The sequence below is a fragment of the Saccoglossus kowalevskii genome, chromosome 9, assembly GCF_978046115.1.
Source record: "Saccoglossus kowalevskii chromosome 9, keSacKowa6.1, whole genome shotgun sequence".
NCBI lineage: Eukaryota > Metazoa > Hemichordata > Enteropneusta > Harrimaniidae > Saccoglossus > Saccoglossus kowalevskii.
Genome location: NC_140649.1, coordinates 30,593,419 through 30,620,453, shown reverse-complemented (window position 1 = coordinate 30,620,453; position 27,035 = coordinate 30,593,419). Strand labels below are relative to the sequence as shown.

Genomic DNA, 27,035 nt, shown 5'->3' with positions numbered 1-27,035 from the left:
TTACGCCAATCCGATACCAGCACCATTGCCGGAATATCGTGTCAATATTACACCGCCCTTTGCTATAACAGGTGTCGATTTTACGGGACATTTATATACAAAATCGACAGAAGGAATACGTAGCAAAGCATACATGTACATATGTCTGTTTACTTGTGCTGTCACCGAGCGATTCACCTGGAGCTCGTACCTGATCAGTCTGTATGCCGCCCTTCAATACAACATGGCTAAGATTTATCGTCTCCTGGAAGAACTACGCATTTCTTAGCCTTAAGCTTCACACCTGCCTTTACCAGTCACTGAAACACCTGAATAAGTCTGCACAAGTGTTCTTCAAGAGTATCAGAGTACACCACAATGTCATTTAGCCTTTCCAAAAAACTTCTCCATAATCCACTGAAACTCACTGGCACAGGTCACCAGTCCCATGAGGAGTCTGAGGCACTCAAAGTGACCAACTGGTGGGCTGAATGCCGTCTTCTCCACATCTCTGTCATCATTGATCACTTGCCAATACCTAGACCTCAAGTCTATTGTACTGAATAATGTCACCTCCTAGTGCAAGTTTTATACAGTTTTCTGTTTGCAATAAAATATGTGTTTTTTACTCTACTTTTGTTGTTGTGTGCATTTACAGAGTGGATATTTGTTAAGCGTCAAATCTATTTTTGTAAATGCACTGAGCTACATGCCCCTCGATTTCAGTCACCTTTGACTTTTGTCCACCAGGGAGTTGTTCCTTTGGTCAACATTGTTTAGCCAATCAGTCTTAAAAATATGCCAACATGATGTGACATTATATCTTAATTGCTGGTGGGAATTGCCAAGCCAGTTTATAAAATTGTGCACAAATATTTTCGTAAATAACACTGACCGTGGAATACACCCATCATCAGTTCTTTTTATTTAGATAGTGGCAATTTTTTGGTAAGAGCGCCCTCTAGTATTTGTGGAGAATCATGTTCATTTGGAATGCTCTGATTGGATGGAAGTTCAAGCCCAGCAAGGTGTGATAAAATTGGCCTGTTATGTTCAGATTAAAATAAGCATGAACCACTAATTTGACAGGGAAGTGATACTTATAATGCAGCAAGCTGTTCTAATTGCTGTTGTGGTAGAGTTTTTCTATTTTCCTGTCAAATGCATTTATTGGTGTATTTTTCGGTGGGTACCGTCTAATTTCACGATCTGGGCTACGTGTTAAAATGGGTCTAAATACACTTTGGATAAGTACGAACATAACCGACCAATCTTGGACTTTATTTCAATATGTTGGTCAGGGTTATGACCCTATGTATTTTTTGGTGGGTACCGTTTAATTTCACTACCCTGGCTACGTGTTAAAATGGGTCTGAATTCACATTGGATGAGTACGTACATAACCGACCAATCTTGGAATTTATTTCAATATGTTGCTCAGGGTTATGACCCTGTGTATTTTTCGGTGGGTACCGTTTAATTTCACTACCCTGGCTACGTGTTAAAATGGGTCTGAGTTCACTTTGGATAAGTACGTACAATACCGACCAATCTTGGACTTTATTTCAATATGTTGGTCAAGGTTTTGACCCCGTGTATTTTTCGGTGGGTAGCATTTAATTTCACTACCCTGGCTACGGGTTAAAATGGGTCTGAATGCACTTTGGATTAGTATGTACATAACCGACCAATCTTGGACTTTACTTTAATATGTTGGTCAGGGTTCTGACCCTGTATATTTTTCGGTGGGTACCGTTTAATTTCACTACCCTGGCTACGTGTTAAAATGAGTCTGAATTCACTTTGGAACAGTACGTACATAACCGACCAATCTTGGACTTTATTTCAATATGTTGGTCAGGGTTCTGACCCTGTGTATTTTTCGGTGGGTACCGTTTAATTTCACTATCCGGGCTACTTGTTAAAATGGGTCTGAATTCACTTTGGATAAGTACGTACATAACCGACCAATCTTGGACTTTATTTCAATATGTTGGTCAGGGTTATGACCCTATGTATTTTTCGGTGGGTACCGTTTAATTTCACTACCCTGGCTACGTGTTAAAATGGGTCTGAGTTCACTTTGGATAAGTATGTATATAACCGACCAATCTTGGACTTTATTTCAATATGTTGGTCAGGGTTCTGACCCTGTGTATTTTTCGGTGGGTACCGTTTAATTTCACTACCCTGGCTACGTGTTAAAATGGGTCTGAATTCACTTTGGTTAAGTACGTACATAACTGACCAATCTTGGACTTTATTTCAATATGTTGGTCAGGGTTCCGACCCTGTGTATTTTTCGGTGGGTACCGTTTAATTTCACTACCCTGGCTACGTGTTAAAATGGGTCTGAATTCACTTTAGATAAGTACGTACATAACCGACCAATCTTGGACTTTCATTTTGCATGCAGGTAAGGTACACCTACATACATAACTGTGGACATTATGCTTATACTTATGTTCTAAGATGTTAGTTAACATTTAATATCAGGCAATGCATTGGTTCATTACCCTGGCTACGTGTTAAAATGGGTCTGAATACACATTGACTAAGTATGTACATAACTGACCAATCTTGGACTTTATTTCAATATGTTGGTCAGGGTTCTGACCCTGTGTATTTTTCGGTGGGTACCGTTTAATTTCACTACCCTGGCTACGTGTTAAAATGGGTCTGAATTCACTTTGGTTAAGTACGTACATAACTGACCAATCTTGGACTTTATTTCAATATGTTGGTCAGGGTTTTGACCCTGTGTATTTTTCGGTGGGTACCGTTTAATTTCACTACCCTGGCTACGTGTTAAAATGGGTCTGAATTCACTTTAGATAAGTACGTACATAACCGACCAATCTTGGACTTTCATTTTGCATGCAGGTAAGGTACACCTACAGACATTACTGTGGACATTATGCTTATACTTATGTTCTAAGACGTTTGTTAACATTTAATATCAGGCAATGCATTGGTTCATTACACTGGCTACGTGTTAAAATGGGTCTGAATACACATTGACTAAGTATGTACATAACTGACCAATCTTGGACTTTATTTCAATATGTTGGTCAGGGTTCTGACCCTGTGTATTTTTCGGTGTGTACCGTTTAATTCCACTAACCTGGCTATGTGTTAAAATGGGTCGGAATTCACTTTGGATAAGTACGTACATAACTGACCAATCTTGGACTTTATTTCAATATGTTGGTCAGGGTTCTGACCCTGTGTATTTTTCGGTGGGTACCGTTTAATTTCACTACCCTGGCTACGTGTTAAATGGGTCTGAATTCACTTTAGATAAGTACGTACATAACCGACCAATCTTGGACTTTCATTTTGCATGCAGGTAAGATACACCTACAGACATAACTGTGGACATTATGCTTATACTTATGTTCTAAGACGTTAGTTAACATTTAATATCAGGCAATGCATTGGTTCATTACCCTGGCTACGTGTTAAAATGGGTCTGAATACACTTTGGATAAGTATGTACATAACTGACCAATCTTGGACTTTATTTCAATATGTTGGTCAGGGTTCTGACCCTGTGTATTTTTCGGTGGGTACCGTTTAATTTCACTACCCTGGCTACGTGTTAAAATGAGTCTGAATTCACTTTGGATCAGTACGTACATAACCGACCAATCTTGGACTTTATTTCAATATGTTGGTCAGGGTTCTGACCCTGTGTATTTTTCGGTGGGTACCGTTTAATTTCACTATCCGGGCTACTTGTTAAAATGGGTCTGAATTCACTTTGGATAAGTACGTACATAACCGACCAATCTTGGACTTTATTTCAATATGTTGGTCAGGGTTATGACCCTATGTATTTTTCGGTGGGTACCGTTTAATTTCACTACCCTGGCTACGTGTTAAAATGGGTCCGAGTTCACTTTGGATAAGTATGTACATAACCGACCAATCTTGGACTTTATTTCAATATGTTGGTCAGGGTTCTGACCCTGTGTATTTTTCGGTGGGTACCGTTTAATTTCACTACCCTGGCTACGTGTTAAAATGGGTCTGAATTCACTTTGGTTAAGTACGTACATAACTGACCAATCTTGGACTTTATTTCAATATGTTGGTCAGGGTTCCGACCCTGTGTATTTTTTGGTGGGTACCGTTTAATTTCACTACCCTGGCTACTTGTTAAAATGGGTCTGAATTCACTTTAGATAAGTACGTACATAACCGACCAATCTTGGACTTTCATTTTGCATGCAGGTAAGGTACACCTACATACATAACTGTGGACATTATGCTTATACTTATGTTCTAAGACGTTAGTTAACATTTAATATCAGGCAATGCATTGGTTCATTACCCTGGCTACGTGTTAACATGGGTCTGAATACACATTGACTAAGTATGTACATAACTGACCAATCTTGGACTTTATTTCAATATGTTGGTCAGGGTTCTGACCCTGTGTATTTTTCGGTGGGTACCGTTTAATTTCACTACCCTGGCTACGTGTTAAAATGGGTCTGAATTCACTTTGGTTAAGTACGTACATAACTGACCAATCTTGGACTTTATTTCAATATGTTGGTCAGGGTTTTGACCCTGTGTATTTTTCGGTGGGTACCGTTTAATTTCACTACCCTGGCTACGTGTTAAAATGGGTCTGAATTCACTTTAGATAAGTACGTACATAACCGACCAATCTTGGACTTTCATTTTGCATGCAGATAAGGTACACCTACAGACATAACTGTGGACCTTATGCTTATGTTCTAAGACGTTAGTTAACATTTAATATCAGGCAATGCATTGGTTCATTACCCTGGCTACGTGTTAAAATGTGTCTGAATACACTTTGGATAAGTATGTACATAACTGACCAATCTTGGACTTTATTTCAATATGTTGGTCAGGGTTCTGACCCTGTGTATTTTTCGGTGGGTACCGTTTAATTCCACTACCCTGGCTATGTGTTAAAATGGGTCGGAATTCACTTTGGATAAGTACGTACATAACTGACCAATCTTGGACTTTATTTCAATATGTTGGTCAGGGTTCTGACCCTGTGTATTTTTCGGTGGGTACCGTTTAATTTCACTACCCTGGCTACGTGTTAAATGGGTCTGAATTCACTTTAGATAAGTACGTACATAACCAACCAATCTTGGACTTTCATTTTGCATGCAGGTAAGGTACACCTACAGACATAACTGTGGACATTATGCTTATATTATGTTCTAAGACGTTAGTTAACATTTAATATCAGGCAATGCATTGGTTCATTACCCTGGCTACGTGTTAAAATGGGTCTGAATTCACTTTGGATAAGTACGTACACCGACCAATCTTGGACTTTTATTTTGCATGCAGGTAAGGTACACCTACAGACATAACTGTGGACATTCAGTTCTTTTTATTTAGATAGTGGCAATTTTTTGGTCAGAGCGCCCTCTTGTATTTGTGGAGAATTATGTTCATTTGGAATGCTCTGATTGGATGGAAGTTCAAGCCTAGCAAGGTGTGATAGAATTGGCCTGTTATGTTCAGATTCAAATAAGCATGAACCACTAATTTGACAGGGAAGTGATCAAAATAATGTACCCTGTAACTTAGACTCTTATTGATCAAGGCATTTTAAAAATCATGGGTGTTAACTCCCCTCAAGTTATGGCCCGTTGTTCCCTACAGAATAATGGTTGCATCTAATATTAAAATAAAGATGGCGGAGTATAGCGTTGATTCATCTTGTTCTACTCTAGATTACTTGGAGTCAATAAAGATCCTAGAAAGTTAGTATTTATATGCCTGTGTGTTTTTTTGTTTGTTTTTTCACTGTCTTTGACTTTCCCAGTATGTTTGTTACTTTTGACAACAATTCAGTCCTCTGCCAGGCTTCAGTCAATGTTTTTCTTCACTACCTACCCAACTCCTCGTCGGGCACTATGTAGCTGGTGTGGTATATTTATCAGTGTTCTCCCCAGAAAAATGTATCAGAGTGGCGGCTAATTTGCATATAATTTACATATCATTAGCATTTGTCTGAAGATAAAGAAAACAATAATGACAGGCTTGCATGGATGAAAATGTGTCTTTATTTTTTAACAAATTTATGTAGAAGATTAAATGAATCTGCTGCTGTGTGATTTCTATGTAATGTTGATTCTTCGGACTTTCATGGAAGCCCAGTGATCTGCAGCTTTTGAGAACGCCGTGATTTTCTTTGCTTCCCACTTCTATTAAATGACATGGCCTTCTTGTGCATCTCCGAGTGTGCGTGTTTATCGATAGCATATTTCGTAATATTTATACATGGCATAGAATTCCATACCAAAGAACTATTTCTGGATGTTTTTAAGTTGAATTTTCCACATATGTGACACAGCATTCCTAAAAGATAAGAAATAGGAGCGAATCAATACTTGTATTTAAAAAATATCGTCACGATCAACACGAAAATAAACAAATTGCCGCCATTTTGAAAAGTCGCTAAACTTAAAAATTGCCACGATAAACTTTACCCAACTATTTCAAAACATACTAGTATTAGTTACTTTGATAAATTGTAGCCAACAATTTTTGAACTTCCAGAAAGAAGGTCGTTTCCAAAAAAAATTTTCGACGATCGGCAAAAAATGAAGCCATACAAAAATTTACTAAACTAGGTCAAAACTCGCTTCCAAGTAAAACGCTACAAATAAATACTTTTTTTACCTTTGCCATCGGATGTTTCTCTCAGCCACGTATATTTTGTTGTCCATTGTGCATCAAATCTAGAGTTTATTTTTTTGCACTTTTCGTTGTAACATCATCTTGGACACGTTTAGTACCACTGCCGACAGGGGTACCGGTGACCGCGTTGCTGGTGGGTTTATCGCTCGCAACCAGGGGCCCAGCAGGGCGTTCTACGCGGAACCACAACGTAATATGTTTGACATCGTTGCTTCTTCCAGCCAAATATGCTACTGAGAAAATACTCGCTATTACCCCAATTAAATAGGGCGAAAGTGTTTATTGTCGAAGTACGAAGCTGTATTAGTCCATTGTCTTTGCGTAAGCACTGACATGTTTCCATTCACACCTGATTTGGCTCACAGTACCGGACGCTGATGACGCTGACTAACAGATTCGCACGTGTATTAACAAGCTAAAAGAAAGAGTAACAGGAAATGCCACAGAGTAGCGGGCAATCTCTCAGAGTAGCGGCATAAATAATGGAGTAGCGGCCCCGCTACGCTAAAACGCTTTGGGGAGAACACTGTTTATCACAGACAGTAGGGCAATTGTCACATTTAGTGCTCCAAGAAAATATTCTCTGTCCATGTGTATTTATATAACTAGATGCAGTTTCTTTGGCTTGAATAACATTCACTGGCTTCGTACATACAGGTATACTAGTTTACCTGTTTCTAGTTGAAATATAGCCAATCTTATTAACCAAGACAGTTGGACATTTGCCACATGTCACAACACTCATTTCCAAGTGCCATAGCTTGAAACAAATAGTCAAATCTGATATTGGCTGGAGCTTTAGTTTAATATGGACATGGTAAATGGCAAACTAGATGGTCAGAAAGTAATAAAAATAATCACAGCTTTACTCCACCCACCCCACTATGAAGTAAAAGGCTGTTTATAAGGCCATGTATGACGGTTTCATGTTTCTTATGGAAAAACAATTTTAATTATAAACTTCTATGCTCCTGTACCCAACCGTGGGGTCCATCACACTAAACAACAGGTGTCACTATTACTAAGAAAAATGTACTTTTTTTTCATTAAAATTACTGATATATATATATATATATATATATATATATACACAGATTTATTTATTATTTATTTCAATGCTGAGAAGTAATAATTTCTAATCTATAATAAAATATTAATTATTAAGGATTGTTAATTTCAATGAACAGTATTCAACTATCCTTCTGCAACAGCAATAAGATCATTACTTATAATATGTTACCGTGAAATTCCTAATTGATGCTTAAATTAAAATTCATTTTTTCAATGGGTGACTTCAAATGTGTGAAGTCTTCATGCGGCTGTAATTAAAGCATTCACTTCGGTAAAAGTGGGAATTGTTTTCAGAAAACAAAGACCAGAAGGGATGATGATATGCTAATGAGATGCACGACACTTTGTTGCAATTCTAAGCGCACTTTCGGATTTTTACACACAGACAAACTTGTACACAAACGAAATTTCACACTGTATAACATACTGCAAATAAATAATATCTACAAATAGATACGCATTTGCAGATTACGGTACCATATACTATTAATATAATCTCTTGAATAGATGTCACCGGTATAGCACCTTAGCACCGGTATAGGTCACAACTGAGACACAGTCGTCTGACACAGTCGATTGTGTTCGACTACTGGCATGTTTGATTTCCAGCAGAGTGACTGTACCTTCCATGTTCTAAGTTAGACATCGGGGAAATTACATTCAATCAACAACAAAACTGTTCACATGATAACAAAAAAATAATCAGTATTTTAATGTAAAATGTATTTATTTTCTTAATTTTGTTGATACAGAAAAGTATATTCTAAAAGAAGTAAAATAAAAAACGAATGCATTCCTACCGTAAAATTCCTAATCGAGACCGCAGCTTTATTAATTAAAATTCATTTTTTCAATGGACGAATTCAGATGCGTGAAAAGTCTTGATGCGGCTTTAATTAGAGCATTCACTTCGGTAACAGTGGGAAATTTTTTCAAAAAACAAAAGCCAGAAGGGATAATGATATGCTAATGAGATGCACGACACTCAATTGCAACTTTGTTGCAATTCTAAGCGCACTTTCGGATTTTTACACGCAGACAAACTTGTACACAAACGAAATTTCACACTGTGTAACATGCTACACAATAAATAATATCTACAAATAGATTTGTACGCATTTGCAGATTACGGTACTGTATACTACAATCTCTTGAATAGACTAATTCGTTAGCACCGGTATAGGTCACAACTGAGAGACAACTGTCTGACACAGTCGATTGCGTTCGACTACTGGCATGTTCGACTTCCGGCAGAGTGACTGTACAATCCATGTTTAATTTAGACATCGGGGAAATCACAATCAATAAAAAAAAATTTCGCATGATAACAAAAAAATACATTTACAAATATATTTATTTTCTTATTTTTTTTTGATAACGAAAAGTATATTCTAAAAGAAGTAAAAACAAAAACGAATGCATTCTTAGTAGCAAATAATCACCAAAGACATTGTCTTGGTTTCACACAAGTGAATAACTTACTTGTTTTCACAGTGTTACAATTGATGATTATTACTCAGTAGTGATTACAATAACGTACAAAAATTAAATTCATTGAATTGTTGTGAAAATTCAACTTAGTTTCACCGCAAGCGAATGATTTCGGTCACATATAAGCGCTCGATCCGATACGATATCCGCCATGTTTGTTCAAACATCTTTAGTGACTTGAAACTGTTTTTTGACCTGATACGTCAAGTCGCTAATTAACCAATCGAAAGGCTGGATGGTGCCAACCATAGCTCATTTAAATATGTTAATGTAGTTCAGCGACCTCATGGTAAACGAAACATGGAAGAGATTTACCGTTGTTGTATTGCAATCGTTTGGCTTTGATTTTGATGGGAAAACGGCATGATTTTTTTTTAAATCAAGAAATTAGTTGTTTTTGAAAGATAAGCTGAGCATTGAAGAAGAATTTAACACGTTTGACGATAATAACAGCTCATCGTCGAAACGCAGTTTACCCATTCACGCTACCCAAAATAAACACTGTACTCTGGAATAAGCGTCAATGACTACAGAAAACCTAAATTAGACTCTAATCTAGGCGTCAGGAAAGATTGAAAAATTACGCCTTAATTTAAAATTAAATGGTATAACTTTCTCTGAAATATGTGGTGGCTGTTTGGTTTGTGAAAGTTTGGGGTGAGGCTTAAATTTCAGGCATTTTCCTGGGATCAAAACGTGTCAATTGTACCATGAAACAATGTCTCAAATTAGGGGTGCGGCTTCTATTAATGCTGCGGCCTCAAATATGTTTTTTACAGTACTAAGCAATTTGACAAGAATGCGTGGTCAAATATTTCTCGGTCGAAGAAACAAGAGGCAATATCAGAGCATGGGTCTTATTTAGGAACTCCTGCCAGAACAAATGCACAAACAAAGGGAAAATTAACAGCTCTTTAGTTTGGTATTCCCAGAAAGCTACTCACTACGAAATCCACTTATCGCGAAAGCTAGTCGTCATGAAGCTACTCGTATACTATACATATGTATAATGATACCTACCAGCTGGAGAAGAAGGTTGACTTCCATATTTATGCTGTGACATAGAATGGCACCATTTGATTATTTCAATGTGGGATTCAGCAATAACACCTTCCTTCACAGACTGGAGTAAAGCATTCCTCAGGTGCTGGCTACTGTCGTAGCTCTTAGGGTATTGTCGCAGAGCTTGGTAGATCTTACTCTTCCATGCTTCACTCACATTTGCGTCACTCTCACTTGGACCAACATCAACGATAACTCTGTCATTTTGGACAGGCAGATATTTCTGCAGAAACATTGCAACACCAGATTCACGATCAATGAGTGTTGGAACACCAGCAGCAATAGAAGAGAGAGCAAGAATGCCAAAAGGATCTTTTCTCAAACCATGGAGATAAAGGCAACACTGCTTCAAATCTTCATTAATGTCACCTATGCACTTTGTGGAACACACATTAATATTTAAATGTGGAGAAGATGCCTTACTGTTCAAATGGGTTTTACAGGATGGAGCATCAGCGTTTGATATACCACGTATTTTCCAAGTAGGTTTACTATCTTCATACTCGTAATGATTGGCAACTTTCCCCATTGCACATGCGATTATGTTGTAATCATTAAATGTCTTTCTTGTGGATGGTGGGTTTACGGAAAGTATTTCCATCTCAATGTCAAGGGTGGGTTTATGAATATTCGCTTGCAGGAACATCTCATCAACACCCGGCAAGTAACAAAAGTGTTCTCCCTTTTCCTGTAGCCGTTTAAATTGCGAGTTGAAATGTACAAATACCTTTGGACCAACAGAGAGCATAAGGTCAGAATATCCAGCATATTCAAGGATTTCATTTTCTTTTTTCTCTGATTCATCAGGGTTTTGCGAATTAGCAAATGTATCTTCTGGAATATGATGAACTAAAGTAACCAACTTCGCAGTTGGAATCATCTCATGAATACTTTTCGCAACATGTAGTGTTTTATTTACATGTGCATGGCCGATAATGATACTTATGTCTTGAAAATCCTTGAGATGTGGATAAAAGGATTCATGCAATACCAACCAGTCAGTTGTTGGTTCATCAGAACTAAGGCCAGGCTTCTTCTGAGGTAGGAGGAGCTCAATTCCAATCTTTCTCGCATCAGCAATCTCCTCATCAGTAGCATGGAGAACAGTGACATACACTTGATCCACAGCTCGTTTCAATGTAATAGCAGCGTCTTTCTGGATTAGTGATAGTGACAGGTCATATTTATTTGGCCTCCACTCTATTCCTACAATCAGAGCACTACACCTGGCCTCCATGGTCTTTCTGTAACAAGAGTACCATAGAAAAGAGTGAGAATTAATAGTATACAAATGAAAAATTTTGTTTTTGTGTGCAAATTAAAAGGACAATTTTGCTTCAATACAAAAAATAGTGATTCTTACACTTATGGTATGTGTTCAAATAAATAATATTATAATAAAATGCATTTTTTGGGGGGGAACATTTCAGTTTCTTTGTTATAAAAGTGGTGTTTCACAATTTGAGTTTTTCCCTAAAAGTACTAGGTAATCTGGAACATGCATTTGCATATTTTTTTTAAGGTGGTGCTTGACTAAGTGTCCATCTTCTCAAAAGCACAATTTTTGAAGCTGAGTACCCTGGGCGCCAAGTAGAGGATTACTGTTTGTTAGTGATAACAAACAGATATACAAAGTTTCAGTTTATTTGAGTAAACCATCATTATCATACCAATAAGTAGTATTCAAATCAATATGTACTCAAGAATGCAGAGACGCATACAGAACATCCTGAAAACAGTTACTTTTAATATGTACATCAGCTAATTATGATTAAGATTATGACAAGCCGGTAGGCTGGTTGGCGATCCGCTCCGCTCAAAAACAAGCAACATGTTTTTGGCTGTTTTTATGGTGTGACATAAACGTGAAGCTAACGTCAGTTTATAACTAATACGAAGTTCGGAAACACCATTCAGTCTTTAGAAGTCACTTAGTTTATTACTAGGACCACAGTCACTCTGCTGTTACATTTATTATTTCCAACCGTTTTGCGATAGCATTTTCTAGAATGAAGCGTTTCCTGTAAATGCTGGAAAGCCAAATAATGAAATAGTAAATATTTACCTAAATTGCAGTGTGTTAACCTTCATAATATTATACTTCATAATGCAAAACACTAGTCACGGTGAGTTGTTTAAATATACGACTCCTAATCGAAAAATATGACCACAGTCCAGAATTTCGGACAGATATTAAGCAACCTAAGAGCATATCAGAAGCATTTACTCTAAAATATAAAATAAAACTGCAGTCAAAAGTCAAGAATGCCAGAAAACAAGACATGACATGTCATGTCATGTCATAGCCCCCCGCTCAGAAAAAAATTTAAAAACTTATATTGAACTTAGTTTGTGTCAGAGTGAATTAATTCATTATGAGCTGTATTAAAATTCTGTTCAGAATTGATGTGTTACAATTTTAGGGGGTGGGGTAAAAATATATTCATTTGGCTTTTCTGAGACAATTTATAACTTGTTAAACATATAATGCGATGTGCACTTGTAAACAATTATTACCTGTCCCTGTACCAACTTTGAACAAAACTGGATGACACGCATCTGAGAAAAAGCTGTTAACAGCTAGAAAAAGCTTGTTTTTTTAGATTTTTGAGGGAACAAATGGCCTCCAAGTCGTAAAACTTTATCCAATCAAACAGGTCATGAATGACAATCCTTGGTGTACATTACCTGTGTCAACAACTTTACTTCCCATGTACTTCATGTACAGATCTACATGTAGTTTATGGCCCTGAATTAGTTTCAATATCTCTAAATAAGGACAAGAGTACTTCTCATATGACAATGATACAAATAAAGTGCAAGAATCCAGAAAAACATTATCAAGTTTTTATTATTATATATTAATATTAACAAATCGTGTGAAATTGAACTTTTATGTACAGAGAAACACATATTTATGCTTTGGTTGACAGCACTTCCCCCCCCCCCCCAAAAAAAAGACGACCTGCAAAACTTTATACAATTGTCAGACATGCAGCGAATAGTATGCTTTTGTAATATATGCAGTTTCAGTGGCTTTGCTTTCCGAGAAAAAAATTCTGGCTCTGCACCTGAAAAAAACAAAAAAACATTTAGTCAAAAGTAAGCAGAGGTTGTAGTATATATGCTCCCATTAGCTGTTAAATTTAATTAAAAAAGATATTTGTGTACTGTCTTTTCAGTATGAAAACATATTAATTAATATATTTATACCAGCCAGAAAGAAATTGCAAGTTTTCACTGAGCAATTAGGAATATACATGGACAACAATTGATGCATGTGTAGCAATATACTGTTTGAAAGGCTGCAAGATGTAATGAAGTAGCAAACCAATCACTACTCGAGTCTGACTGGCTGGGAAACTGCACAATACATACAAAAATGTATGCAGATGATATATGAGCAGCTCCACCAAATATAAAAATATTCTTTCCATAGTTATGACTCTAATGTGTATGTGATTTTCCACTCCTTAGGAATAGTAGTTAGAGTATTGTATTGTACTGTATCGTACAAGTTTATTGTGATTCTATAAGTGTTTGTAATATTATTTAGCTTTATTTAGCATTCTGTTTAGTTGGTTAACTTTACTGTATCTTAATGTAGTTTATTTTATTTTTATACGACCATAGAACAACTCACTGTAGTTTGTTTTAATGTTGAATAAAAATTAAATCAGTCACTGTATAGTGGTGACGTATTGCGTGAAATTGTTGCAAGGACAATACTTTTCTCGATTTGCGTGTCGTCGTGCGTCGATAAAAAATGCATGGAATGGTCGGCAGTATCGATCAAGTTCGTCTAGTGTGACATTTGTGGCTGGCGACAAGATGTCGTATAATCGTTTAAATAGACGTCAAGGAGGATTGAAAGGCCATAATTTGGTGCTACAATAGATGTCATGAAATGTTGGAAAATTACAGTCAATCAAAAAAACTGTTCACATGACAACAAAAAATATTCACTATATTTATTATGCATTATTTTTTTGTTGGTAGCAAATGATCACGGTACGGTAGCTTACTTGTTTTCGAAGTGTTGTAATTGTTGATTAGTACTCAGTAGTGATTATATTAACGTACAAAAAATAAATTCGTTGAATTGTTATGAAATGCAAGTAAAATTCAACTTAGTTTTATCTAAAGCAAATGTTTTCGGTTACATGTTAACGCTCGATGTGACAATATCCGCCATGTTATCCATGCCCACGACGTGTGTTTATTGACCAGATAGGTCAAGTCGCTAATCAACCAATCAAAAGGCTGGATGGTGCCCATGTGCTCAAATTACCATAAAGCATTTAAATATGACAGTTCAGCGACCTCATGGTGAAAGCAACACGAAAGACCAGATTTACCGATGTTTTAGTGCAATCTTTTGGCTTCGTTTCTCATGGGGAAAAAGGCATGATTTTTTTAATCGGATTTAGAAAAATAAATAAACGTACCGTCCCAAATGAAAATGTGCTGGGTGGAATTTTTCTAAAGAAAAAATAAACGTACCGGTACGTTTATATTGGGACATTTAGCGTTGTGGGCAAGCTCTTCTGAGTAGCGACATATTTTTAACTTCACCTATTGCATGATCAGTTGATTATGGAAATAAACCAACACTTTCAATGAGTACATGCCGACCCAACTAAACTTGTTTATGGCTGTTTATGAACAGCGAGGACGCATCTCATAGAACAATAGCTGTGGAAATCATAAACAAATGTAAATGTTGCGGAAATCAAGCATGGCGATAATGATTTTGAGTGAGGCAGAGTCTGGCAAGCATCTCAGAGCAGCATTGCGCCGACACCACCAGGACGTTTGAATCCCGGTGAGAGCACTGCAAACCTCAAGTCACGAGGTAAACTTTCAATTTACACAATACATAATCAGTTCCTACAACCATAATAAAAAGGCAGATTTTCTGGCGAAACTCTCGACAGGTTAGCAATAGTTTCTCATGATCACCAAACCTGAGACACAAACAATAATACAAAGTGTATAAATACCATAACAAGCACAGTTTCTTACCTTTGAAATTGACGAGACACAATTTTGTCCATAGAAGCATTGCGCAAATAAAGATACAATTCCGGGATACAATATCCTCACAAAATTGACTGATTTCCACCGAGACGAGAACTGCATAAGCATCATCAAAACTCGGATTAAACTCGGGTGATTTCGGGAAAAGTCGGATTTTGAAGGAAAAATGTTAAAAATCAAGTAAAAACACAGTGAAACTTTGAAGAATGGAAAAAATAACTTGATGTGCACCATAGCACCATCAATTTCTGTCTCTGTACCAACTCTGAACTGAATTGGATCACACATGTGTGAGAAAAAGCTGGTAACATGAAAATGTGCACACACACTGCACAGACACGACCCAAATTATTATCCCCCGCCCGGATCGCAGATCCGGCGGGGGCTAATAAAGGACTCTGTCCCACAATCCTTTGTGCACGTTATTACGGACACGTGCAAAAAACTGTACCACGCTTGTCAAATATGGGTCAAACATACAGTACGCTACTATCTTGCCAGATTGTTTAGTAATGGAGTGTTCGGTGAACATTGAATTAACCTGTGATTCATATTTTATGTGTATTAATTTATTCGTCAATTTTAGTGACTGACAGTACTGCCCAAATTTTAGTCAAAAAAACGCAACTGGTGAAACGGGAGAGCATCACCAGGCAATGGACGCAGGGCTCTTTGGCAACGACTGCATATAGGTCAAAATACGCGTTCTATTTTTACGTGTTAAATTTGGCTCTTCCGTTTCGCCCCCTCCGGAATGTTCTACTTTCCGCAGCCTAATCGCAGGTTTTTCGAAAAACGTCAAAAAAACACAAGAATTAGTAGAAATGTTCCTGTTTTGGGCGGATTATTGATAGAGAATAATGTCTTCATTACAAAAATGCTGAAAAACCGTGAGTTGTTGCCTTAGTTATTTGTTTATTGGTGAAAAACTGCGAACTTGGCATATTTGGTTGCACAACTTCCCTTTATCATATACACCCAGCGACACCGTTGCCAGCTGACTGTGTACAAAACTGGTAGGAGGTAATACATTTGGGGCGAATGTATTCAAAAATCAGTTTTTGGATGTTGCAATGGCAATGGTGGGCCAGGATTTTTTTCTAATTAGTGACGGCACGACCTACCTGTGAAGTATGAAAAAAACCAGTCGAGCCGAAAAAATCACAGAGGAGTTAAAAGCCGTTGCTGGTGAAAAGTTACCCCAACTTTGGGGTCAAATTTCTCTGTAATGAAAACAGATATCAAAAATTCAAATAGTAACTTTGTGCCACACTCAAGCTGAGTAGAATGAGCTATGTCTGAAGTGTTTTATCTAAAATATGTAGGAGGAGATACATTTGGCGCGAAGCAATCCAAAAATCAGTTTTTTGGTTGTTGCTATGGCAACGGTGAGCCAACAATTTTTTCCAGATTTTTTCTAATAACTAGGGTGAAGGTGTGACCTACCTGCCAAGTTTGAAAGAAATTGGCCAAGCCAAAAAAATTACAGAAGGAATCATACATGAAAACACTGGAAATGTACACACACACACAGACACACACACAAGCCGGTAGGCTGGTTGGCGATCCGCTCCACTCAAAAACAAGCAACATGTTTTTGGCTGTTTCCATGGTGTGACATAAACGTGAAGCTAACGTCGGTTTATAACTAATACGAAGTTCGCAAACACCACTCAGTCTTAGGAGTCACTTAGTTTATTACTAGGACCACAGTCACTGTCCTAGCAGAGTGACTGTGCTAGGACGTATTCTGCTGTTACATTTATTATTTCCAACCGTTTTGCGATAGCATTTTCTAGAATGAAGCTTTTGCTGAAAATACTGGAAAGCGAAATAATGAAATAACGAAATGGTAAATATTTACCTAAAGTACAGTGTGTTGACCTTCATAATAATATACTTCATAATGCAAAACACTATTCACGGTGAGTTATTTAAATATACGACTCCTAATCGAAAAATATGACCACAGTCCAGAATTTCAGACGGATATTAAGCAATATAAGAGCATATCAGAAGCATTTACTCTAAAATATAAAAAAGAACTGCAGTCAAAAGTCAAGAATGCCAGCAAATAAAGAACTCTGTCCCACAATCCTTTGTGCGCGTTATTACGAACACGCGCAAAAAACTGTACCACGCTTGTCAAATCTGGGTCAAATATACAGTACGCTACTATCTTGCCACAGATTGTTTAGTAGTGGAGTGTTCGGTGACCATTGAATTAGCCCGTGATTCATATTTTATGTGTATTAATTTATTCATAAATTTTCGTAACTGACAGTACTGCCCAAATTTTAGTCAAAAAAACGCAACTAGTGAAACGGAAGAGCATCGCCAAGCGATGGATACATGCGGGGCTCTTTGGCAACGACCGCATAGAGGTCAAAATACGCATTCTATTTTTACGCGTTAAATTTGGCTCTTCCGTTTCGCCCCCCTCCGGAATGTTCTACTTTCGCAGCCTAATCGCAGGTTTTTCGAAAAACGTCGAAAAAACACAAGAATCAGTAGAAATGTTCCTGTTTTATTGATAGAGAATAATGTCTTTATTACAAAAATGCTGAAAAACCGTGAGTTGTTGCCTTAGTTATTTTGTTATTGGCAAAAATCTGCGAACTCGGCAAATTTGGTTGCATAACTTCCCTTTATCATATACACCCAGCGACACCGATGCCAGCTGACTGTGTGCAAAACTGGTAGGAGGTAATACATTTGAGGCGAAAGTATTCAAAAATCAGTTTTTGGATGTTGCAATGGCAGTGGTGGGCCAGGATTTTTTTCCAATTAATGACGGTACGACCTACCTGTGAAGTATGAACAAAACCAGCGAAGCCGTTGCTGGTGAAAAGTTACCCCCAACTTTGGGGTCAAATTTCTCAGTAATGAAAACAGATATCAAAAATTCAAATAGTAACTTTGTGTCCACACTCAAGCTGAGTAGAATGAGCTATGTCTGAAGTGTTTTATCCCAAATTTGTAGGAGGAGATACATTTGGCACGAAGCTATCCAAAAATCAGTTTTTTGGCTGTTGCTATGGCAACGGTGGGCCAAACAAATTTTTCAGATTTTTCCTAATAACTAGGGTGAAGGTGTGACCCACCTGCCAAGTTTGAACGAAAGCGGCCAAGCCAAAAAAATCACAGAAGAAATAATACGTGAAAATACTGGAAATGTACACACACAGACACACACACACACACACACACACACACACACAAAACGACAAAAGTGATTATAAGGGCAATCCTAGCGGAGCGGATCGCCAACAAAACGACAAAAGTGATTATAAGGGCAATCCTAGCGGAGCGGACCGCCAATAATAAAATCAGCTAATTTGTCCCTAACAACACCAATGCTATCAATAATAAATAAACTTCAGTAATAACTAGAGCAATCAAAGAAAAAACACAGGTGTGAATAAAGAACAAGACACATAAATACATCAACAATGGCAACAGTCCACCAACAGTCAGCTTCTATGCAAGGTTCCAGCTTAGAAAGAACTCATGTGTATTGTTGGCATGAAGTACAAATAAGGAATACTGTATATTAGAGCAAATAAACCATTTAAAATATAACTGTAAGCAATGATCAGGGTGGTTCCAAGTAGCTAGGGTTTAACAATTATAAATATTTAATGAAATAATGAACATATATGATGACTTGATATTTTGGTCATAACAAAATTATATCACCGGTTGCATGTTCCTATCTGCAACAGTACTCAAGATATTACAGTTGCATATTATTACATGTTATGACCATATATAGTCATCTGAAACATTAGTTATACATTGTATCACCTCTCAACTAAAAACTAATCAGGTTTGCCCATTATCCCAGAGCAGCTATGTACCTTCCATGTTTCATTATATTCTGTTGAATTATACTTAAAATTTGCTAATTAATATGCAAATTAGATAATTAATATGCACTTCAACCAAACATTAAACTTAGGGAGAGGGTTCTCCGAAACCGCCTATTCACATAGTTCATACCCACCATAGAGTCCGGTCAGTCAAAATGACTATTCTGCAAAAATGCTGAGACTGACTTATCGCCTATGCGCAGGGACCCTCGTGGTCGTTCGGGCTGGGTCAGCAACCAAAGTCTGACCCGCTACAAAAGAGACCCTCCTCAATAGATTGGGTGTCTCTTAGGTAGTAGTTGATAAAGACATTCTGCGTTCTCCAGAAGCCTGCCCTCAGAATGTGTTTGAGGGGGCGTCTGACGCTAGCGCTAGCGAGTTAGCAATTGCACGAATCTCATGCGCTCATACTTGGTGGCTCTGCAGACTCTGTGTTGAGGAGGATAACGTATTATAGATCTCCAATACAGTCGCAGTGATCCACCTGGCGATGGAAGTCAGGGAGGCTGGCTTATATTGTCTGTCAGGGCCGTAACACAAAAACATGTGTTTGGTTCCCCGTCTTCAAAACCTAGTATGGTTCTCGTAGCAACTCAACGCTCAAACCGGGCAGAGAAGCAATTCCTCCTGATCCTCCGGACCGACAATATTTGACAGCCGGGGGATGTCCTGGGATTTGGTTCTTGGCGAAGAATCTGATTCGCGTCTTTTGCACAACCTGATCGTCCATAAAGGTGGCATATCTGTCCGCAAAGGACAGTGCGTCTAGTTCTGACCGGTGCCTACCAAAGGCGAGGGCCAGTAGGAAGACTGTTTTCTACATCAAAAAATTGAGTGGTGCTGATCGGATGGGCTCAAAGGGGGGTCTGCATAGAGCTGATAACACAACCGACAGATCTCAATTGGGCGATTCCCTTGAATGGGTTCTCGGCCTCTGATTATGAAAAGCAGTAAACAGTCTTCTAATAATAGGACAATCGGCTAGACTTGACCCCAAAAAGTTCTCTATGGCGGGGGACAAGGCTGACCTGTAGGCAATGATCGCTGCGTAGGACAGACCCACTTCGTCAAACAAGTGGACAAAGAAGTCTGGTACCTGGCCGATAGAGGGATTGCATGGATCAATCTCCTTTCCACTACACCAATTAGCGTATGCTCGCCACTTTGAGTTGTAGGCAGCGTTGGTGGAATCCCTGTTCGCCCTGGCCAGGACGTCGGCAGCCCGCTTAGATAGACCTTTCGTCTATGCGAGTCTACTGAGAGCCTCCATGCGTGTAAGTGGTACACCGCTGGGCTCGTTGGTAGTGCGCTGTCCGGTTGGCACAGCATGTCCGTTAGGTCCAGAAGCACTACTGGTATCTCGACTAGCATTTCCAGCAGAAGTAGAAACGAGGCCTTGGTCGGCCAATCGGGTGCCACCAGAGTCAATATGCAGGTGGGTTCCAGTCGAAGCCAGGCAAGCGAGCCAGGCAGAGCCGCTAGAACTTCATCCCCATTGATGAGGAGAAGAAATCAGAGTGAGTATCCAGCCCTAATGGCGCCGCCATATAGGCTCGGTCAAGTGGTTTGTGACATAAGGGAAGAGAATCTTGGGGTCATGGGGCTTCCCCTGACCTAGATTCTATTTCTCCGTCATTGGCAGGAATCGCTGATTAATGCCTATAGTCATTTTGACTGACAGGAGTCTATGGTGGGTAATTGAAAGTAGTGAATAAGTCTGTGCAATATCCTACGAAGTTATGAAGTTTCATTGAAATCTGTCGAATAGTACATGAGAAACAAAATGAAAATGCTAATTATTATGCAAATTTGGTAATTATTATGGATGTATATAAACCCCAAACATTAGATTACATTAGATCGTTGCAATGTCTTAGAGTATTTATGTACTAAGAATCATTAAAATAAGATGATAATGATGAAAAAGCTGCAAACTCTGAAAGCTGTGCAAGCTTTTAGTGTAAAACTAATAATGTCTGTGCATTGTCCTAGTTTCATTAAAATGTAAGGATTAGTACTTGAAATATCAGCGGAAAAGACAAACAAGCAGCCTGTTGGCTGAGATAGGTCTGCTGTTAGAAATGATAATGTTTCAATTAAAGAACTGAAGATATCATTAGAAAATGAACAATATGTATAGTATCAAAGCAATCGGATTTGCTGTTTTCAACAAGAATTCGAAAATATCACTTTTTACCAAAAATGGCAAAAATATTCATCAAAATTAGATAATTGAAGATATCATTAAATGAACAAATCTGAGAGAAGCCCACCTGTAATACATATATATGAAAATTAATATACATGGCTATTAACCCAAAACATATCAGATCTGTGCTTTGTCCTGACATCTATGTACCAAGTTTCATTGTAATGTGATTATTAGTACTTATGATATCAATGGAAAAGCCAAAAATTTAATAATCATTATGCAAATTAGGTAATTAATATGGACAGATGTTTACCAAAAACTAATCTGATCAGTACATTGTCCCAGAGCATCTATGTACAAAGTTTTATAAAAATCTAATGAGTGGTTCTTTAGATATCGGAAGAACAGTCATAGAACAGCTAAAAATTAGCTAATTGCGCATTAGCCCGGAGCAATTATGCATAAAGTTTCATCAAAAACTAACACATGGTTCTTGAGATATCAGTAAAAAAGACGTACATACACATAAAGACACATGTTTCAACATAAACATGTCAAGATATATGGAGCCAGAAGCTGATGCTTGATTATGATGATTTTTCAACAGTAAAATGATACAGTCATCTTGTATCTAATGGTCAAATGAGTACTTGTCCATATTTAGAGATATTACACGGGCACAGAGGTCAATCCATAAGTCCCCATTCTTGGACTGCATCCAAATGGGCACGAATAATGGCAGGCGTGAAACTGACAAATGACGCTATGCTTATTGTATAGCTATGCTTCTCGGAATAAGATACGCCATTGATCCAAGAAAAAACAAAGCCGTTGTCAGACCAGTGATAGCGAGACTAAGATTTGTTTACTTTGACAAGTCATTTTCTATTATGTTATCAGTTATCTTAATTGATGTGGTTTATGCAAATTTTTAAAGGGTTATTTTGATAGTAATAATAATTTTAGTAATAGCTGACATTCTCTGGAGGGATTGGCAATGGTTACAAATGTTTAAGAAAGAATAAATGGGTAAAAAAAAAAATATTTTGACTATTTTGAACTGAGGGCATTTATCTGCGATTCAGCCAATGACGGAGAGAGCAATCTAGGTCAGGAGAAGCCCCATGACCTCATAGATTTTCTTTCACATCACATAACCTGTGACCGAGGCAAAGAATTATACACCATTTTGCCTTAGCTTTACTTCCCTGTTTTCTCTGTATACAAGGACTAAACCCAATCGCCATGAAAAGTGGGGTGGATGGGAGGGACCTGGGACTAGGCGAATAGGCGGGTTGAAAACCCTCTGCCTAAATTCACTACGTTCAATCACCCACAATAGACTCCGGTCAGTCAAAAAGACATCAGACGGGTTTCTGAGAAAAACAGAAAATAAAAGAGTACTCGAAAGGATAAAATTACTTATGACTACCACCTAGCTATGACAAGTGAAACAACGGTGTTTTACCTTACCAGTGGCATCCCCATAGAAACAGGATACTGCTGATAGGGTGACAGGGTCGACATTGTCTGAGAACACTAGACTCAAACCCAATTTCTGGGGGTAACTAGCATTTCAAAAAGAAGAGGCCGAAAGCGAGATCAGGGATCTAGAAGAAATGCTGACGGAAAAAACTTCTCTGCACAAATCTGGTGAATCAGCGGTAAGTTAGGAAAAGAATATGCATCATGCTCCTCGAGTCACCATGTACGTCAGAAGCTTGGCAATCCGGGATGTAGCGAACAGATCTATCTTGGGACTTTGAGTTGCTGTGACAGTTCCACACCAGCTTCACATTGTATTCCAGGCACCAATGAAAAATTTGCTCCGCCAGGGGTGACAACGATGGGGATTTTATCGCCCCTCTTTGTTGATGTAGGAGACCATCGCTGTGTGTTCCTTGCTGAGCAAGACTCTGTAGCCCGAACTATGGGTAGAAAGTTTATCAGTGCCAAATGCACTACTTTCAGTTCGAGCCAATTGATATGGTGGCTCTGAATCCAATGCAGGGGCCATATTTTGCTTGGGCTTGATTGTCCATTACAGTAGGTGTGCTCCCCAACCTATGCGGGAAGCATCCGTGATAGCCGTGGCATAGCTGTGGCAAGTAGGTCTAAGGGGACCCCCTGTCTAAGGTTGGTAATTGCCATCCACCAGGGCAAGACATCCCTTGCTTGGTCCAAGTCTCTAGTGCGACCAGTGTTGCAACAAAGTGTGTTGCAACAAAGTGTGTTGCGCTGGGCGTCTGCGCAGTGCAGCTTGGGGAACAACCCTGCAAATTGACGTCATCCCAATGATGAGCATCTGTTCTCTGACAAGTCGCGTATGGATAGATTGTAGATTTCCTAGAAAGCCTAATTTGTGTAGTAAATCCTGTGTTAGCCTTACTTGTACAACAACCCCTTGTTTTGGTTGTGTAGCAACTGTGTAGCAATTGATGCAGCAGCAGCACCACCTGTTTCAACACTGGTGAACACGTATTGAGCTGTGCATAACCTTCTACTCTCATGTCTCAAATAAACAACCCCCCCCCCCTCCAGAATAAACATACCCCCGGGACAAATCATCAAAATCTAATAAACATACCCCCCCCCCCCCCAGAATAAACATACCCCAGCAAATTTCCAAAATGGTCGGTAAATTGTTTCCTTGATTATAGATGTGCTCTCACTGGTGTATATGCAAACTTTTCACTCTCCCTTGTAATTAGGAATATATGGACAACAAATGATGCATTTTTAGCAATATACATGTCCTTCAAGTCTGTTTGCCAGGCCGCAAGATGTAATCAAATAATTTAATTATAATAATAATTTTATTTAACACTTACACATTCCTTGGAGGGATTGGCAATGGTTACAAATGTTTAAGAAAGAATAAAAGATTAAAAAAATAATACATAAATAAAATTAAAAAAAATAAAAAAAATTAAGCTAATACATTACAGAGAAAAAATATTAAAACTAAATTATTATACAATGTACTATAAAAAGAACTGTGAAACTGTGAAAGAAGATTTTGGTTTTTGCCATTTCATATAAGACATTTCATTCGGGGGTATATCTTTTGCATGACATCATTAGGTGATACTCATCTTCTACTTCGTTCTGTTCACAAAGGTTACATAATCTATTAGTAAGGGGTATTTCTTTATGTCTGCCAGTCTCAATTTTTAAGTTATGGTCACTGAGACGAAATTTGGTTAAATTTTCGCGCATCTCAATATTTTGCAGAGTAACAAAGTAGCTTTCAAAGGCAAAACTGGTTTTTAATTCTCTGTATGATCTTAATTTTTTTTTTTCATTTTTTTTTTCAAACTAATCACTACCCAGTCGGCCTGGCTAGGAAACTTTCCAGCCAATTTAGAAAAATAAATAAATGTACCGTCCTAAATAAGAATGTACCAGGTGGAATTTTTCGAGAAAAAAAATAAAAGTACCTGTACATTTATTTGAGACATGAGAGTACCCTACTCTGTCTACGACATGTCAGATTGCTTCTGCTTTGAGGGGATCCCCTGGCAGCGCCCCCAATGGAGGAGAAGTTGACAAGGGAGGCCAGAGATAGCAGCGGAATTTTGTAATTGTGTGTCACCATCTGGAATGTCCAAGAAGGCTCGGTTACCTGCTGACTCCAAGCCAGAATACACCAGCGCAATCTGAGTGCAACAGGGATATGTGGCCACGGGTTTGGCAGTTCTACATTGGAAGAAATCTCACCTCCGCCGACGTGAGTACGTCCCTCAAGGTGTGCAATGTCCCGCCTACAACTGTGTCTCCTGGTCTAGGAGGCTAATGCATTTCACCTCTGAGACTTCAGAGACCTGGAGACACAACGTAATGCATTCCAGCGTGCTGGCCACAAACTCCAAAAAGTCAATGGTTTGCAACTCTTTTCTCAGGGCATGGTCGACTGTATCTGACTGAGGTGCCAAGAAACTCCATGGAACGTGGCCATCCCCCTTCACACATCCCACAGAACAAAAGTTTGTGGTACCTGGGTCGGAGGAAGGAACCAAGGGATTTGGTTGGGACGTGAGGTTTAGCATCTGACTCTGCTGGTTCCAGTACTCGACACTGCACCGTTCGAATAGCGCTTGGTCCAGCAAAAGGCGTTAGTCATAAGGTTACCCCACCCTGGAGTCTTAGAACTATATTCACCCTCCCATCAACACTGTCTGTGTGTCCTCCGCCACATTCAGCAACCTGCGGGACCAGGGGAGCAGCGCAGTCGGTGTTGCCTTGGATCGCGTCGTCTTGGATTTCGGAAACCACAACGCTACTGCATAAGAGCAACTGCTTCAGGATCAAGGGTGAGCGGTTCATAGAGTCGTTTCAAAGAACAGACAAGGGGCTGCCCGAACCCGTGTTTCCCTCAATTATCAAACAATTATCTGGATACTTGTATTCACCTGCGGGTCTGCAGATACTTCGGCCTACTTTCAAGCATGAATATAGATGGAAAACTGATGAAATTTTTTAGTATCGTTCCAGACATTGCAAGAGCTATATATAATAATCACCGTTGACAGTGATTACTTCTGCTGGGTTAAAACATTATTTACGATCATTCAAAATATAGTGGTCATGGCTGTCTGTTCAACTCGGTACTGATCTTCACCGCTATTGCGACGCCACAAGCAGAGAAAAGGAAAGCTGAATTCCTCGCTTCTAGTCATTTTGATTCAAAGTGTCTACACTTAATCCATGGATCCATGGATAGTGATCTTCAGTTTGTATCAAAAGCACGTCTCACAAATGAGGTATTTTTTTCTAATGATAATTTGATAGCAACTAAACAAATTTCAATCATTGGCATGTGTAAGCACTGGACCATTTACTATCAAGGGCTATCAAAGCCCGGACATTAAACCGCAATGTTTATATTTACTTTTTCTAGGTATGTTGTGCAGACCATGGAGCTTTTACCTCCATGTACAGACATTGTAGCTGTAAGAAATTTAATTAATTTCACTATTTTGATGTTTTAAGTATATTCACTGTGTTTTAATTTTGAATTTGTCAAGGAAACAATCTGTTTTACTGTTACTTTACATGTTCACGTAAGGTTAATTCAGCAGATTTTACTTGCCAGCGAAAATAGCGAAATAATATCTCAATGAGTAATTAAAGAATTAACAGTACTCAAGCACACAGTAATTTGGACGTATGGACACACAATATCCTCGATTAAATAAACAGACTATCGATTTATTGAATTTGTTTTAAGCATAAATTTTATAATTTTATTTTGTTAATTTATAATTATGGCGATGATAACCACAATATACTAATAAAAATTAACCTGAAACTTCATTACAGTTGACTTTATTACATAAATGTGATGTATATGTGAATTTTCATACCCTAGTCCCTGCATGATTAGCATAACAATAAATATGGTAATTAAAACTTAAATTTGCATACTTTTTATTATGCTAATTCTATTGTTAGGTAAATTATCCAAACTGTTAAAAATAATCCTGTGGAGAACACTGACAGTTTAGATTCAAATATGTTTGACCTCAGGTCAAGTCTTACCTTATTTATCAAGGTTGGGTGTTGTTTTTTTCTCCTGCCATATTTGTTCACTATTATGATAAATGCACACACAGTCAGTGAAGAATACAAAGTCACAATCACCAGTCACTGTAACTTCACAA

At 38.2% G+C, this 27,035-nt stretch overlaps 1 long non-coding RNA gene across 1 annotated transcript; it reads right to left on the bottom strand.

Moving 5' to 3' along the window:
• Positions 1-6,061: 6,061 nt before the first annotated feature.
• LOC146739142 (uncharacterized) lies at positions 6,062-6,828 on the bottom strand. Its single transcript, XR_014930622.1, has 2 exons — positions 6,667-6,828; positions 6,062-6,342 (listed from the first exon to the last, which is right to left on the bottom strand). It is a non-coding gene; the product is annotated as an uncharacterized LOC146739142 (long non-coding RNA).
• Positions 6,829-27,035: the final 20,207 nt, after the last annotated feature.